The 16,073-nt window shown below is 39.4% G+C and overlaps 1 protein-coding gene across 1 annotated transcript in view; it reads right to left on the bottom strand.

Moving 5' to 3' along the window:
• The window catches only part of LOC127059344 (translation initiation factor IF-2-like), a 61,621-nt gene that overhangs the window by 21,133 nt on the left and 24,415 nt on the right, over positions 1 to 16,073 (bottom strand). The window lies entirely within an intron of this gene.

Here is a 16,073-nt window from a genome sequence, read left to right as displayed (position 1 = left end):
TCCACACAGTGAAGCATCCTTGCACAGCATCTCTGCAAAGGGTGCCAGTCCTGGGAACAGCGAGCTGCAGGTACCCATAGCTGCCAGCACAGCTCCCTGGACTATTGCTGCCATAAACACACAGAGCAGCAAAGGCAGGACGTGTCTTTATTTATCTCTCAGGAGAAGAGAGTTTTCTACTTGTGAAAAATACTTTTTTTTTTTTTTTTTTTTTTTGTGGGACAGCTACAATATAGATACCCCAGCGGGATCTGAAGGATGGTCTTCTATGAAAAATCATCAAGACTGAAAACAATAAAGTTCTTCAACTTGTTACTGATTTATTCAAATAAATTCCTATCATATCTTTGCTGTATAACAAAAAAGTATTGAGCATTGCTGTTAGTTATTGGAAAAAGTGTCCTCATTTCATTAAAGCATTATTTTATTCAGACTCCAACTTTTATTTTCAATAAATATCATGCTTTTGCCTTGACAGTTGTCAAATTGTGAGAAACCTTATTATTTGTGGCAATGTTTTCTTCAATTAAGATTATCAGGGAGGGGAGAAACAGATATTATTGGTGGACTAAAAACTCAGTTAAAGCAGACTACAAAGATCTCATGGCATTAGTAGATGCATAAGATATTGTAAAACTCACAGCTAATCTGTATAAGTCCAAGTTATTTGGAGTAGCTCACATCTAGCCTGCAAAAACATAACAACATAACCCTCTTCTAGACGTTTCTTGATCTTTGCCAGGGGACAGAAGATGCATTTTTCTGCAGAAGGACAGACTGGGCTAACTGAATTGGCACTGGGTTAACTGTGTTTTTGAACCAAGGACCTTATCCCAGCCTAAAGCCAAGCTCAGGGTCATAACTGAACAACACTCTGTGAATCAGAGCTTTTGTGATTCATTGCCTTCAACAGTGCAAACCAGAGTTGAATTTGATGATGTTGGGAGCCAGATCAGTTTGAATGGGACTGGTTGATGTAACAGGAGGAAGGACTGTGTTGTGGTTTACGGGACAGGGTCCTGGGAACAATGAAACTGCAAACATGCAGAGCAGTGTAAATGCTGCATCAGACAGCAATTCATTATGAATGTACAGCATGATGTAGCCATATCACCTGTTCAGTCAGTGAAAGAATCCTTCCTCTTGAGAAAATAAAGTCAAGGAACAACAAGCAGCAGCGAAATTTCACCAGTGCTTTTTCCACAATAGAACTACACTAGTTCAAATAATGCATATAAGTGTTATTTGGACTGATCATTACAAAACAGCTAACATCTTTATTTATGTCAGATGGTGGAAATAAAAGCATTGAATAGAACATTGTTTAAAAGCTACATTTTTCTCTCCTAGTTTAAAAATTTGTTAAGGCCAAGATATGAGAGCCAAGCTTTCTAGCCTCAGATTTTGAAAGACTTTGACTTTGGGTTCAGATTTGTATCTGTGTTTTGTCCCATGGGACTGAATAAAAATCTTGAGATCAGACAATGCTGAATGGAGTGGAAATTCAGGGACCTAACTGTAGAGTCAAAGTAGATGGTACAACGATCTTGTCCGATATTCTGCATAATTTGGCTACAGAATCTTGTCAGGTTTATTGCTACCTCACACCCCCACCCCACCCCTGGCATTTTATGCCTGATTTGAACTTCAGGATTTCCAGTGATGTAAAATCCACCTTTCCTTATCTATGAGTTATTTGTTCAACCTTTTTTCCACTTTTTCCCTTATTGATTGCTTTTGCTTGATCTTCCCGTCACAGGATGCTTTTATATCTTCTCTTTGAAGAGCTTTGTATTACAAGTAGCTGCTCCATCAGGAAGATGTTTGTAGACCATGGTCAAGTTGCCTCTCAGATTCATTTTTGATGAAGTCATTGTGGCACTCTCATCCAGGATTAAACAATCTTGCATTTGACACAAGGAAGAAACACACACAGTTCTTACAAAGTAGCAAACAGAGCTATAAATTTGAGCCCTTCCAGTTGACTCACAATAATATGTACCTATATCCTAAATCAAGTTCAGAAAAAAAGCTCCAATTTAATTAAAACATTGTCTGTATTTTCCAAAATTAGACAAGGTGTAATAGAAAGAGAGATCATGTCTAGACTATCCAAAACTGGGACTTATTGTTATATTTTTCTTTTTATGTAGACTTAAGGAGGTCAAACTAAAGATTACAATTTATTGTCACAAAGAAACTAATGCTTTGTATGCTATAATAAAAATTATAAAAAGTGCCTGAAATAATTTTGCATTGAATTTAACTCTTAAGTAAACAGTGGCATAAAAATGTATCTGTATGTGGAGCTGACACAACACTCACAATGAACAAGGCATGATGAGTGGGCAGAGCTCCCAGAGCATGTTCACATGTCCCTCAGAGCTGTGGATACCTTCCAAGGCTATACTTCCTTGTTTCCCAGGAATCAGACTGAAAGTGTCATAAAACTGTATTTTCTGGTCCTTGCCATCTCTAACCAGAGCTAAGTCTTTCCCTTGCACATTATCCCACTCTCATTTACAAACAATTAATGCAGGAAAGTGAATGTTAACTGAATTCACTGCAGGTTTGGTTAAAGATTTGGACAAATGTTGGTGTCAGTTCCTACTCTGCCTGAACTAATTCTCTGCCATGGTTTGTAAACCCTCAGAAATAATCAATGAACCTTGCATGCTCCCAGCTTGCTTTCAATTGCTTCTGGCCTGGGCAAGGAGCATTTTTCCATGGATGAACGAGTGAGATGTCTCAGCAACAATCAAATCTGCCCACAGTGATAATTGCTCTCTGGCTGTTCAGTCACACAGCACCTATTGCCAGGGAGAAGATATGACTGGATTTTGCTTCAGATACTAAATGTGCTTATTGTGTAGGCAGTTTGCAGACCTTCTAGACTATATCCTCATTCTGTCCTAGGCACTAGTATAGAAAACTGGTTGCAATATTGTTTTGTTCAGTATTTTTCTGTATGTGGGAGGAAATAAAACCAGTGACCATTCATGCAGTGATGTATGCCTTCCATGAGGCAGGGAAAATTGATAATATGTGGCATCTTGAAGTACTGAGCCTAAGGATTAAATGGATAATTATCTCAATTTTACAGATGGAAAATCTAAATAACAAAGAGTTTGAAGATTTGTTCAAACTCAAATCTCAGTTCAAAGAATCTGGAATAGGCTTTATTTTCCAATCCTCCAATTCATTTTCATGATGAAGTGATATCCCCTAATGCATTCTTACATAAGTATGACAATCAGTTTACACATACAGTGGGGTTTATACCAACTTTGAAGTCCTTTTTTTCTGCCTATTTTCTTGATGCTCATCAAGCACTTGGGGACCCTTTTTCCAAGGCTTGTAGTTCTGCCATGTATTCAGATACAAAGGTACTGAAACTTGGTTAAGCGAGACAGTGGATCTGAAATCCTGCCAATAGGATTAATAAGCCCTCAAATCTTCATGTACATAGGATTTGCTCAGAAACAGGGGTGAATTACTCAGGAAAAGGGCTAAATTTGTCCCTGGACAATTAGTTTTGTTGTAGTACAGCTCTAGGTCTTGGCAGCTTGGTGAGAGGAGGTAAAGGATAATGGCTCTGATGTGTGCAGGGTCCACACTGAGTCAGCTGAGATTTACAGCCATTGAGAAAATCAGAAGCAATTTACCTGAGGGATTCTGTAAGACCTGTAAATCTTCCTGGTATTCACCAGGCTTCTTTTTCCACTACAAATGCCACCATAGCCTAAGCCCTCTTATGTCCCCTAGCCCTGTGCAGTGTCTATGGTGGCAGTGGAGGGGAGCTCCCTACAGTCATCTCTCTCCCTGTGTACAAGGGTGCTGGCTGGCACATCCTTTAATCTTGTCTGGAACACAAACTTATTCATACAGGGCAGATAGGCTTGACTGAAGAACTGAAGGTGAGGCTGCAGGAGGAGCTGAAATGTACCCAGACCTACCAGCAGCAAGTGCACAGTGGGTGCACTCACCAACTGCCCTGCTGCATTTCCATTGCCTGAGATATACACACCCTGAGGAAGCCAAATGTCACTTGCTCTAGGGACAGCTTCAATCTCCTACTAACTGGAAAGTGTTGATATTTTCATAATACTGCAGTTCAGTCCTGTGACACCAAGGTCAAGAACATATTATTACCAGAAAAGATTGTCTACTGTACTTAGGTTTGACCCTTTCTTTTTAAAGTGCCTGATCATTCTCCCTTTCTTATTCCCTGCTAAGGAATCATTTGACCTGAAAATGGAAAGGAAATGAGGCTGGTTAGAAGCAAAATGGTTTTGGAGAGTCATTGTCTACCTGTGCTATACTTGAAATCATATTTCCATTAATTTCTGACAACTCAGTGACATAGTGAATAAATAGTCTTGTTCTCTGTTTAAAACAATGAAAGATCTCACTCTACCTTCAGGAGTGATGCAGAGACCTCTGTTACAAATATCTACAGGGAAAGAAAATAAATTAGCAAGATCTGTACTTTTTTCTTAGGTTCATTTACGGTTGCAATGGTTGTTGCATGAATGCTCAGAGGAAGAAATGAAGCAAAGCTGTATAGGAGATGTAAATGAATGTCTAAATAATGTCACTGTTGTATGCTGGGTGTGTGCAAAACTTGAAATGGAATCATTTGCAACTATGACAAGCCCATGTTATTCTACACCCATATTTTGCAAGAGGTGTTGGAGGTGGAGTGATGCTGGCCTGATAATGAGGGCAGTGATTGTTATTCACCACTTCAGGTAGAGACACTGAAATTACTTAAAAGAATAGGCTAATCACACCTGTCAGGGGTGTGATTAGCTCTTATCAGTGGGTTTCTTCTGGCTCTCCTGACAGAAGACAAAAGTGGCTGGGTCACTCATGCAGTTCATTGGGTAGAATGAAGCTCTAAAACTTCATTCCACCCAAAAAATAGAGGGACTTAAGCCATAAAGTTCTGTATGAACATCATTCTTTTCTAGATGGATGGTTTTGCAAGGGTCAGCCATGCAGCAATATCCAGTTTGGCTGAAACCTGGTTTAAATCAGATTTAAAGCAAATTTTGCAATCCACAATGCAGGTACTAAGGAAGGAATAATAGGGCCTGCATGGTCCTTGCAGTGTGGCTTGGCAATTGCAAACAGTGTTAGTTCTGAACATTTGACAGTTTGATATTTGATGCTGTCATCGTTTACAAGACTTGATCTTGCACAAAAGGGCTGGCCAGAAGTTAAATGTTAAACATCCAACTGCTTGCAATTCCACTGAGCATGTTGTTGGTCCTTAGCCTCTGCTGTTGTGAACTGTCTTTAGCCATGTGTTTTGATAAGTAAGGAAAGAACAATGTATATTTCACTGCTTATTTCAAATCATAAAAGCACTAAAACATGACTGACAGATGTGTTTTAATACTTTCTCTTACAATTCATTTTATCTCTAGTCACAGCATCAAGAAAAATGGGATTTGTTAAATAGGAAAATATTTAACACACCTGTAAGTGTCAACAGTCACTGCAAGTCTGAAAAACAGTTGCTCCTGCTTTCAAAGTACAAGTATTTGCTTGCGCTCAGTTACCTAATCAGATGTGGGAATGCTGGATCATATCTACAGATCTCTGAAGAAAGTTCCCCCTTGTAGTTAGAGTCAGAGATTCAGTTTTTACATTGCTCTAAAAAATTTATTCAGCATGTAGGTCTTTTCCTTTCCAGCTGTCAACAAAACTTTAAAGCAGATGCAACATAAGCAGTGGTCCATCCTTATCACTAAGACCATCAGTGGGATTAATTGACTTATGAATTGTGGCTTTGGTCCAAGAAGAACCTATGGTTCTCCCTCAAAGAAATTGAGACAGCATTCTTAGTGGAATGATAGAATATGAGCACAACCCACCCAACACTGGCAACAATCAGGTTAGAGCCAAACAGATTTTGAGGTTGTGACAGAATTGAGCAAGTCTGTTACCATCAGCCTCACCACAAGACTGCTGCCAAGACACTGAAAATTCAAACCTAAGCACACACAGCAGCTTCACCGAAAGAAAAATAATATTGACAAATGTTCTATGAAGGCACCAGACCTTTCCCCTCCCCGTTAAAGCTCTTTGCAAAACTTAAAGGAACAACGTCCTCCTAAGATTTGCTGACAGTTCATAAAGAAAGCTGTATAGGCTTATATATCCACAAATATTCCTACATGTTTTATTTCCAGTCTTTTCAGTATTCCTGGAATGAAATCAGGCTGCTAATGGCATCCACGGCAGGGATACAATCTGAGTTTTGCAGCCAGAGGCTTGGAGAGTGTCCAAACTGCCTTTTTCCTGTGCTCCTGCAGTTATAGACTGGGGCAAGCTTAGGTTCAGTACAGATTTCAGCATGTGGTAAAAACACAGATTCACAGACTACTGCAGCAATTCCATAGCTGTAAGACGACAAAGGAGCCAAAGATTGCAAACATTGCCACCACGGGCAAGTCTAAGAGGGCAAGGAGGAGCCAGGTCTGTGATTAGATTGTCTTCTCAATTGGGTGTGAAATGCCCCACCAAAAGCAGACAAAGCCTTGGACTGAAACCGTGGCAGTGGCTGTACCTAGCGCAAGAAATGACAGATTTGCAGTTGAGTTTTTCCTTCCAGTTGTGCCTACAATGCACAGGACCCTGGAAGAGCCACGTTGTGATGGAGGAACTACCTGAGCATAAAAATCTTTCACTGTGTATCTATGCCTTCTAGGGATGAATTCCCAGATCCTGATCATCAGAGTCCACCCCAAAACTACAGAGTGTAGAAAGTATTAAGCAGTGCTTTATCAGGCTGGAACTTCGGCAGTATAAATGTTCAAAATCAATCCAAATATTGATATCAAATGCTGGTTTTGAAAAATTAGAAATATAATATGACATGCTGAATTTGAAAAACAAAAGCCACCGTCAGAGACAGCTGGAACTAAAAACCTTATAACATTTCAGTGAGGCATATGAAAACAAAACTAAACAGAAAAACCCTGGACTTCCAATTTTGACCAAAAAAACCCTGGTGATTGAAGTACACAGATGTCTGAAATTCTTCCAATTATAGTAATCGGATTTTAAAGGTACTTTTTTTTTCAGATATACGATATTTATCTTGACAGAGTTTACTCAACAGTTTCATTGTTCCATGTGTTTCCCTTTGGTGCTTTGAAAAGAAAGCTAGTTTGTTCTTTTCATCTGTAGCCATTCCCTCAGTAGCTGTCATTTATTATGTAGAAAAAAGGATTGTGTTGCATTTCTGTATGCATTTGGCTTTGCATGTAGCTATATTTTTCTTTCAGTAAATGTATCTTGGGGCTTGGGGAATTGTTTTGATGAAAGGACAGCTTTTTAAGCCAAAATATCTTTATCTCTCAAAGAGCTTCAATTCCTGCGGGCTGGATTAAAAAAAAAAAATCCTTAAGAAACCAAACATCATCATCATCTTAATGAAAGCTAGCTTTTAGACATCAACCTTCTAGGGTATAATCTGTAACTCTAGATGTATAGGAACCTCTGCAGGTACCTCTTCAGTAGCACTAGGTGCTTCACAGTAACAACAGCCAGTATCTTGACAATCGAGGGAGAAATATCAGCATCAGCTATCTAACTCCTGCCTTTTAAGAGTGGCTTTTGAAAAGTTTCTCAAGAGCATCAGTCCCTGTTTCTATCTAATAGACCAAGCCTGTCAACAAATGCTCCACTTTTGACAGGTGCTTCCAACCTATAGAAATCAAATCTGTTTCTCTTGCCTTCCATGAGTCTGCTTGGAATAGACCTGATGGCAAAACTTGGCCACTCTCAAGAATGAGACCTTTAGGAAGCAGGCAGGAACTGTAGCTTTCCTTCTCATCTGCACTTCATCCCACAACCCCTTAATACTCCAATAAGGGGTTTCAGGAAGGCTGCCCAGGCTCAAGCAAGCTACAGGGTTTTACGTGTGCTCTAACAGTAATGCAGCTGCAAAAGGAGGCGTTCACAGTATCCTCCATTTTCACCCGAACAAGCTGCTTACCGACTAGTAGTTAGAAGAGCTTTGGGAATAGAAAAGGTGTTTGTCTTCCCCACCTAACAGATTTGACAGTTATCAAAATGGTAGTTCTCAGATTTCCACTTCACACTTTCAGTAATTAAATGTGGGAGGTACCCCCTCTCCCTCAGCTTATCTTTCAAGGGCAAGAGTGGATCCTACCACATCCTCTTCAAGACCATTCTTAATCCTTCTTCATGGCTCAGAGAAATAAATCTAACCTCTTTTTGTCTTTTCTATTTGCTTGCTTAGCACTGTTCTGAAGCGCTTGGGTGTGTGCAAAATTTAATCATGTAACTGTAGGCAATAGACTCTGCTCCAGAAAGCAGATGTTATCAAGTGCTGGCACACCACTTGTCAAACGTTTATTGGAATTAACACATTTGTATGTTTTTTGGTTTTTCTTTTTATGTTTTTTTTTTTGTTTACTTATCTGCAAAAAAATTCATTTCTAATCGATGGAATTCCTATGGGCCTGACTCCTTCTGCTTCCAGATTCGTATGACTTTTATAGACATCAGATGAGATGACACCCACCCCACAATTCCCCTAAGCTCTGTCTCAGGAATATTTGATTTTTTTTTCCCTATGAAATTAATTCTTCAACTTATGCAAAGGTACCACGGGATTTTAAAAACAATGATGTCTTTTCTAGTAAGGCTCCAAAATAATTTGGAGAGAGTGTGACTGTTTTGAGCCTGAGCAGAGTTTATATTTGTTTTTAAGGTAAATGTTAATATGGTTTCATACAGTATAGGCCAAACAAAGTCTTCATGCAGCTGCACTGCTGCTTTGGAAATAATTATATTTCCATTAATGCAAATGGTCAAAAAAGTTGATTTATCATGCATCTGTCAAATCTAGAGAGTGCATTACAGAGACTCTTTTAGGACATCCTGAGCTAACTATTCAGAAGGATGAAAAGATTTCACAAAATTAGACATAGAGCAGGCACACTGTATTAAGGGAAGAGACACTGAGGAGTCCTGGGGTGTGGATTCCATTAAATTACCGTAAATGAGCAGCAGGCACTGTATTGACTAATATGATAGGATTTACAGAACACATGAGTTTTCAATGGAGTTCTTGACCAATTATAACCTCTTTGAGCAAAGAGGAAAATTGTACATAAGAGGTTATCTGGAACTTTCTAGACAGAAAAATGGTGATACCTATTTATAAACTGCAAAGAAATGTAACATCTCCAGTGCTAAGATGAGAAAAAAAAATTGTTCACTGTACTACTAGCACCAACTAAGGCACTTTGGGAGTCTTGTCTGGTCTGAGACTTCCAGGGGTAGACACATCCGGAGGCACAGAGTAGCCAGAGGAAGAAACTAAGTTTTCTCTAAGAAACATGTTTCAGGGTCAGGGATTAATTTCTTTAGAGAGAAAGGCCATGCAAGACCAGCCCGTGTCAATACTCAAAATCACAGTCTAGGCAGGCCATACAATGTCTTTTGGCGGGGAGGGGTGGACACAAACTGCCCAGGGCATGCCCTTAGCTGCTTTGCAGATCTAATCTTTAGCTGTCTGTATGTGGTCTTAACAACACATATATGAAAGAGTTTGTTTTATCTGTAGTGCTGTTACTCTTTAAGAGAGAAGCATCAATTGCCTGTCAGATTGTTTTTATGACCTTGTCACACAACGCAGCAGACTCCTTTGTTTATCTACTGTGAAGCATGGAATTATCTTCAAAATGAGCTGAAGCAATGATTACAAGATGGGCAATAAACAGATTAAAATCAAACTCTAGTTGAGGAGAGCAACTCCAGTTGTGCCTGCTAAATAGAACCTTTGTAGACCAAAGGAATCCAGCACAGCATTTGACTGACTGGGGAAAAAAAAATTCTTTCAAACTAACTGCTTTTTTTATTGGTCTTGTCCACTGTATTCTTTGATATCAGATACTAAGTATTACCAGAAGCTGGATTCTGGAGAAATGCAGAACATTCTTCAGTTCTAGTGGGAAAATCTCTTGGCCTCATGTGGCTGACCAGTTGATAATCAGAAATGAGCTTTGTCTGTCTTGCATGACAGAACAAAATTAAACAGAAATTTGGTCGACCGTGTTTGGCCCAGATTCCTCATACCCACTCTGCTGTGTATTTTGGGGTTACTACCACCAATGGAGGAAGGAATACTTTTCTCTCATTTTGTTGACTGTCAGCAAAGTAATTTGAATCTCTGACTCAAAAAGGTGATAGATAAAAACCATATTAAAAGAAAAAAAAAGTTAAGAAAGAGAGAGAAAAGGATGTAATTTCCAGTTCAGGTATTATGGAAACCCCATGGAAAGAATAATAAATCATTTTCCAGCTGTAGCTATCCTCAGGGAAAACACTTGACAGTTTCTTTAAAATAAGAAATACTTTAATTATCTTCAGTAGTGTTGAACCAGCATTCAAAAAGAAGGAGAACATGTTTTTAGATTTTGATATTGACTTGTCCAATTAATTTACTAAGTCTGTGGCACTTGAACAGACCTGTGATGGATGTACAAATGACTGAGTGCCTCACTACGTATTTGTAAAGCAGATGATTGATGTATCCCATAATTTCTTTGAGCCATGGAGCTGATTTATATGCTCTGTGCTGTATAGACATTCTCTTTGTCAGTTAGGACTGTAAAACCCCCCACAGGCAATTGTCTGCTATTCAGTCTTTCCCATTCACTGAAATTACACATAATTTTAGCCTGTGCATTTATAAACTATGCTTTGCCATTTCCATTTGAAAATGCCTTTGTGTTAAACATTTTCGACTTGTCTAAATAAATATTATCCATAATAACCCTGTATCAATCCATTACAAACCCATGTAACTCTGTACTGCATTTAGATTTAATCCCTGAAACAAAGCCTGTTCCCACCGTGCTCCTGTGATGCTTTCACAGCTGATGCTCACAGCTGCAGAGAAATCTGAGCAACAGAGAAATCTGCAATTGTTTCATTTTGCTAAAGCTATAAGATCTGCAATAAAATAATGTTCGAGTGCCTGGTCTTCATATATACAGATGATCAAATTCCAAAAGCACAGAGACCTATTGGCAGGTAAATAAGCAAGCCTGTACTTACAGGGGGAGGTAAGTATTCAAATGAACTCAATTCCAAATTCCATCAAAACCTCATTAGTGACACATTTATATCATTAGCTGAAAGAGCTTTAGTGTAGTCAGCTAGAAACAACTATTTAGGAAATAGCTATAAGCTCTGCTGGTGAAAAATGGCTTTTTCATTAGTGACTGTCAATTCACAGGATTAAGCTACAACTTTGAGTTGTGATGATCCAGAAAAGGAAGATTTTCTACAAGCAAAAACTGCAGAATGAAGTACAAAATACCTTCTTTACTGTTCTGATTGCTCATCTTGAACCACTTTCTTCTCTAAAACACTCTTTAATCTTCAGACAGTGCTACAATACATTACTGGAGCAGCTTATCATGTCTGGATTTACTTGTAAATGAAAAATGGTGAGAGAAGCTGTGGAGTTCCAGTGGTTGTGGATTCTGAAGTTAAAATACATGTAGTATAGAACTATTTCCTTTACTGGTTTTAACATTTTCTTCCTTAGGATTATGTTGCAAGTGTCCTTCTCAGTGTAACATGGAGCACTGAAAAAGGGTTATCTGATAGATTATCTCTCTGTCACCTCTGTGAACACAAGGGGCAGTTTCCCAGCTCAGTGAGATAAACCCCATCTTCCAGTCTTAGGGGCCATAGCAAAACATACCCTGGAATCTGAAGTAACCCACTGTAGGGCAGGAGCATTCTATGCATGAATATATTAGACTTCAGCCAGATGCCACTAAGTTTGACTCTTCTGTTTTGGAAGACAGTTGCATATCCCTGTAGCTCTTATATTTAAAGTCTGCTTATAATGTTAAGTCTTTTATACCACAAATGTTTTATACAAGATTTTCTTGCTGTTTCTCTGCTTAAATGGGATTTTTTCAGTTGTTTTTAATTTTCTCTTTCCAGACCTATTTCTACTTTTCAATATTACCATGGAGCTAGCAAATAAACCACCATAATTTTTCTGGAATGATGTTAACAATATTTTTTTTTTCTGCTTGGTCCTTTTCCTGGAAGAAGAACAAGAAGGGACAAAAGAGAAGCCTAAACTCATCGAGATAATCTTCATAAGTCTTTCCTAAATCACTGCATGAAGCATGCCATCAAGACAACAAAGCTCACACCTGTGTCAGTCTGAGCTATAGGCTCAGGGACCATTTGCCTCTTTGTCTGTCCTTTGCTCTTTGACAACACCTTTCCAAAGGATCCTCCTTACCAGGGTCTCTGACAGACACTCCAAAGTGGATTTCATCATATAAATGAAGAAAAAAAGATATAACTTGCTCTGCAAGGCCTTTCAGAGGCATGTGTTGCCCTGGCACTGCTGCTCTCACTCACACTAGATGTACCTATTTCACATCCTTCCCCGTGTCACTCCATAAAGGACAGAAGTAGACTCAGTGGATGGAGGGCTGTACTCCTAAATGTAAGCATAGACTGTCTGCTTTGCTGAGTGTGGAACTGACCTGAGCCAAGCTACTTTCTGTGGCATCCAGGCTGCCTTGTAGAATAATCACACTTCATTCAAGACCCTACAGGGTGTACTGAGTAGTTATAATGATTCCAGCAAAGGTGTTATAATTATTCCATCTGCCTCTATCAAGTGTAATCTGCCATCAGGTTATTAATTTGCCTAGGTTTGCAAGAGCCTTTCACGGTCCTCTCCAGACTCGATTTCACTGAACAATTCTGTAATTCTGTTACCCAAACTTCCTTTTTTCAATCTACTTTTCTTTTCCAAATTGTCTTTTATTGCAGCACTTTTCACATGTATTGGTTCCAGGAGTATTTTTGTCCCATACTGGGCTTCCAGGATTTTCATTTCCTCTGTTGTGTATGTGCATATGTTAGTCTATTAACTAGCACTTACCAGGGTGTAAATCACAGGGTGCCTCATTAACAAGGAGGATCATTAAGTGTAGGAGGGTTATTTATCTAAAATGTGTGAGAAAACTCTATTTCCCTAAAAATCCCACTCAGATTTGTCACCAAACTCTTTCTTTATGGAGACCTAGTCAGATTTTTTTCATCTCCACATTTTCCTAGTCCGTTAAAAGGCATTAATTTTTATGATGCCCCTTTATGCAAAATGTTTCATCTGAAGCATATTCTTACCCCATCTCAAATGCAAGTTTCTAGAAGCTGTATGTTATTTGTGGGAGAGATTCATAATTAGAACTCTCTCAAATCATTGTCCAGCCTTTGGCTTGGGTACGTTTCTTTCAGCATTCCTCATCTCTGAAGCAAGACTTGAAATATGGTAAAGTGCTGAAATCTGACTGAATTCAAGAGCTCTTCTATACACAGAAGCCTTGAAAGACTTTCAATAGCAAAATAAATTCCTGCTATGGATCTAATAACATGATCTAACTTCCACTAAGCTGCAAAGGACTTATCCAAAAAGGTGGCAGCACTGAATTCCCTGCAGCCCTAATTAAGATTCTCCTGGTGCTCCTTCACAGAAGACAGTGGGCATGGATGGACTTCCATGGGTCGAAGAAGACAAGGCAACTGCCTCAGGAGCTTCCATCTCTTTCCTATCACCTGCCCCACAGACATGATAAGAGAGGGTGAAGAGATCCAAACGTGGCCCCTGATGTGGGGATGGCCCCTGCTGGGGCTGAGCACCCTGCTCAGCACCCCCAAGTGCCCCGTCACGCAGCCGTGGCCGTGCTGGACATGCTCCTGGCCAGCTGAAGTCACGTAGCCTAAATGGAGTCAAGGCTTAGCTCTCCCTTTCCCTCCTCCCACCTCTTAGCTAGGGGCTGCACGGGGCTTTTGTTTGGCTGTGGAAAGAAAAGACAGCTCTAGACATTCAAGGCTTTGGTCTGCTGGATAGAGATGTGTCTGTGGTGCTTCAGGACAGACGCCAGCTGATGGATAGGGCAGCAGGAGTTTTTTTAGACAAAGAGGAAAGAACAGAACAAGCCTTGAACCTAGCTCTTGGCTCTGAGGAAAAAAAAAAAAAAGATATTTTGAACTCACTAACAAGGTCCTGTCTTTTGCTTATTTAGAGAAAGGTTTGAAACAAGGGCATAACAATACAGTGCAAGTGGAATACACAGGTCATGGAGAGCGTAAAAGAATGTTATATGTGTGTGTGTGTGTGCATGTGAGTATGATTTTCTTCTTATAACCCAGCTTGGTAAACCCTCACCTGAGAGATTTAAATCACACCCAATTTTCACCATGTTTGCCTCTCCCTATTTAGCAGACTGCAATGCAACTCTGAAAGATGGGTTGCCTGCTCTTTCAAAACCAGCTTATTCACATGAGGTGTTCATTACACAGCATGGTAATTTATTTTGAAAGCAAATTTACCCTCCTCATCAAGCCAGTGAGTTATGTGCAACCTGAACTATGCAGATAGACATGGAAAAGAGAGGTTTGGTTATTGTAAATCACTACCCTGGCAGTGGTCCAAGCTCTTAGGGCTTCAGCTGTTACACTAGTAGAGCAGATATAAGCTCTCATATAACTAATCCACATTGGTTGCATAAAACAATAATATACCTATGTAAACCAGTCATGTGAAAATTAGCATGATTTTTCTGGCAATGCTTGATAATTATCTAGTCCACTCTAAGCAAAGCAGAAAAAATGTCATAAAAATGCAGAGATTATACACTATCATACAAATAACAGAGGAGACTTACTAGAGGTTACATCAGTAATAATTTTTATAAATTCCAGCTGGCACATGCCTTAATAGAAAAGCCTGGGGAAGTGGAAATGAGAGCATACATTAAGGAAAAAAAATCATTATTTAAAATACTTTTCATTTCAAAATAATCTTATTTACGCTAAGTCAATTTTTAAAGACTCCACTACATAATTACAATCACAGTAAACGAGCAGTAATGATTTTTTCCCTTGTTCTGTACTGGAAATAAGAATAGGAATACAGACACATGTCCCCTTGGGTGATGTGTTTCAATCAGGTTGGTTTTTGTAAGGTCTTTTTCAAACTGATCAGAATAGCCTGAAGCCTGTCAGAAAAAAACATGTTGCCTAGAATAAGCCTTTAATAATATTTCACAGCTGATTTGTTTTTGAGTTAATTTGCCCTTGAGCAAAAGAACAGGGTCAGGAGAACCCTTGTATGGGTTGGTGTTGAGCACAGCACAAAGGAACTATAATCATGATACCAGTACCTGGTTGCAGTACTGAAAAACAGAAGGAAGAGCAGTGGAGAAAAAGAAACAAAAGTTATCCAGGAGAGATGGCTGGCACAATCCAAGCTCCCTGCTGATTTAACAGAGATCACCTTCTCTTCTCCTTGAAATACAGAACTGTCTGTTCAAGTTCATTGGTTTAAAGTGAGGGGAGTTATTTCACTCTTAATGCAGCTTGTGCCACTTGTAACCCTCAAACAGAGTCTCACCCAGAAACTCTCTTTAAACCTTGAAAAGGTCACACACAGAACTCCTTCAGCCTTTATTATTAAAAGCTTCCTCCTGGTTCTACTGTAGAGAAAAAGGCGCTGACCTTACATTTAATCACATCAAGGACTCTGTGCTTTAACTTACTTAAAAGATTCCTTATGCAGGATAGCTTTATCCAAGAAGTCTTTTGCCAGATAATGATGTTTTTAAAGCAGTGTGCAAAATCTCTCTCTTGCTGCAGACTCCAGCTGCTGAGTAAGCAGCCTTTCCATTGCCTGCAGAAAGGAGACAGTGAGAGAGGTCCAGGGGAATCTGCATTCAGCCAAATCTACCCCACATGCATGTGAAACCTACTGGAAATCAGTTGTGAGGCCCCACAGCTCTACAGGAGTACATGTGATTTACAGCAGGGCAAAGGATTTGCAGAATCCTGTGTCTTTGGTGCTTTCATTTTTTAATGCTTCAGCCTGAGCAAAATTAATCTTCTTAATGAAGTAAAATGGAGGAGTAATTAGCTCCTTCACTTGCACATGTTTAACCACAATACCTTTGCTGGGTTTCAGAAGTGCACAGGACTTCCATTTT

This window comes from Serinus canaria, chromosome 3 (genome assembly GCF_022539315.1).
Source record: "Serinus canaria isolate serCan28SL12 chromosome 3, serCan2020, whole genome shotgun sequence".
Taxonomy (NCBI): Eukaryota; Metazoa; Chordata; class Aves; order Passeriformes; family Fringillidae; genus Serinus; species Serinus canaria.
The sequence above is the reverse complement of the archived record's forward strand: the minus strand, read 5'-3'. Positions and strand labels throughout refer to the sequence as shown.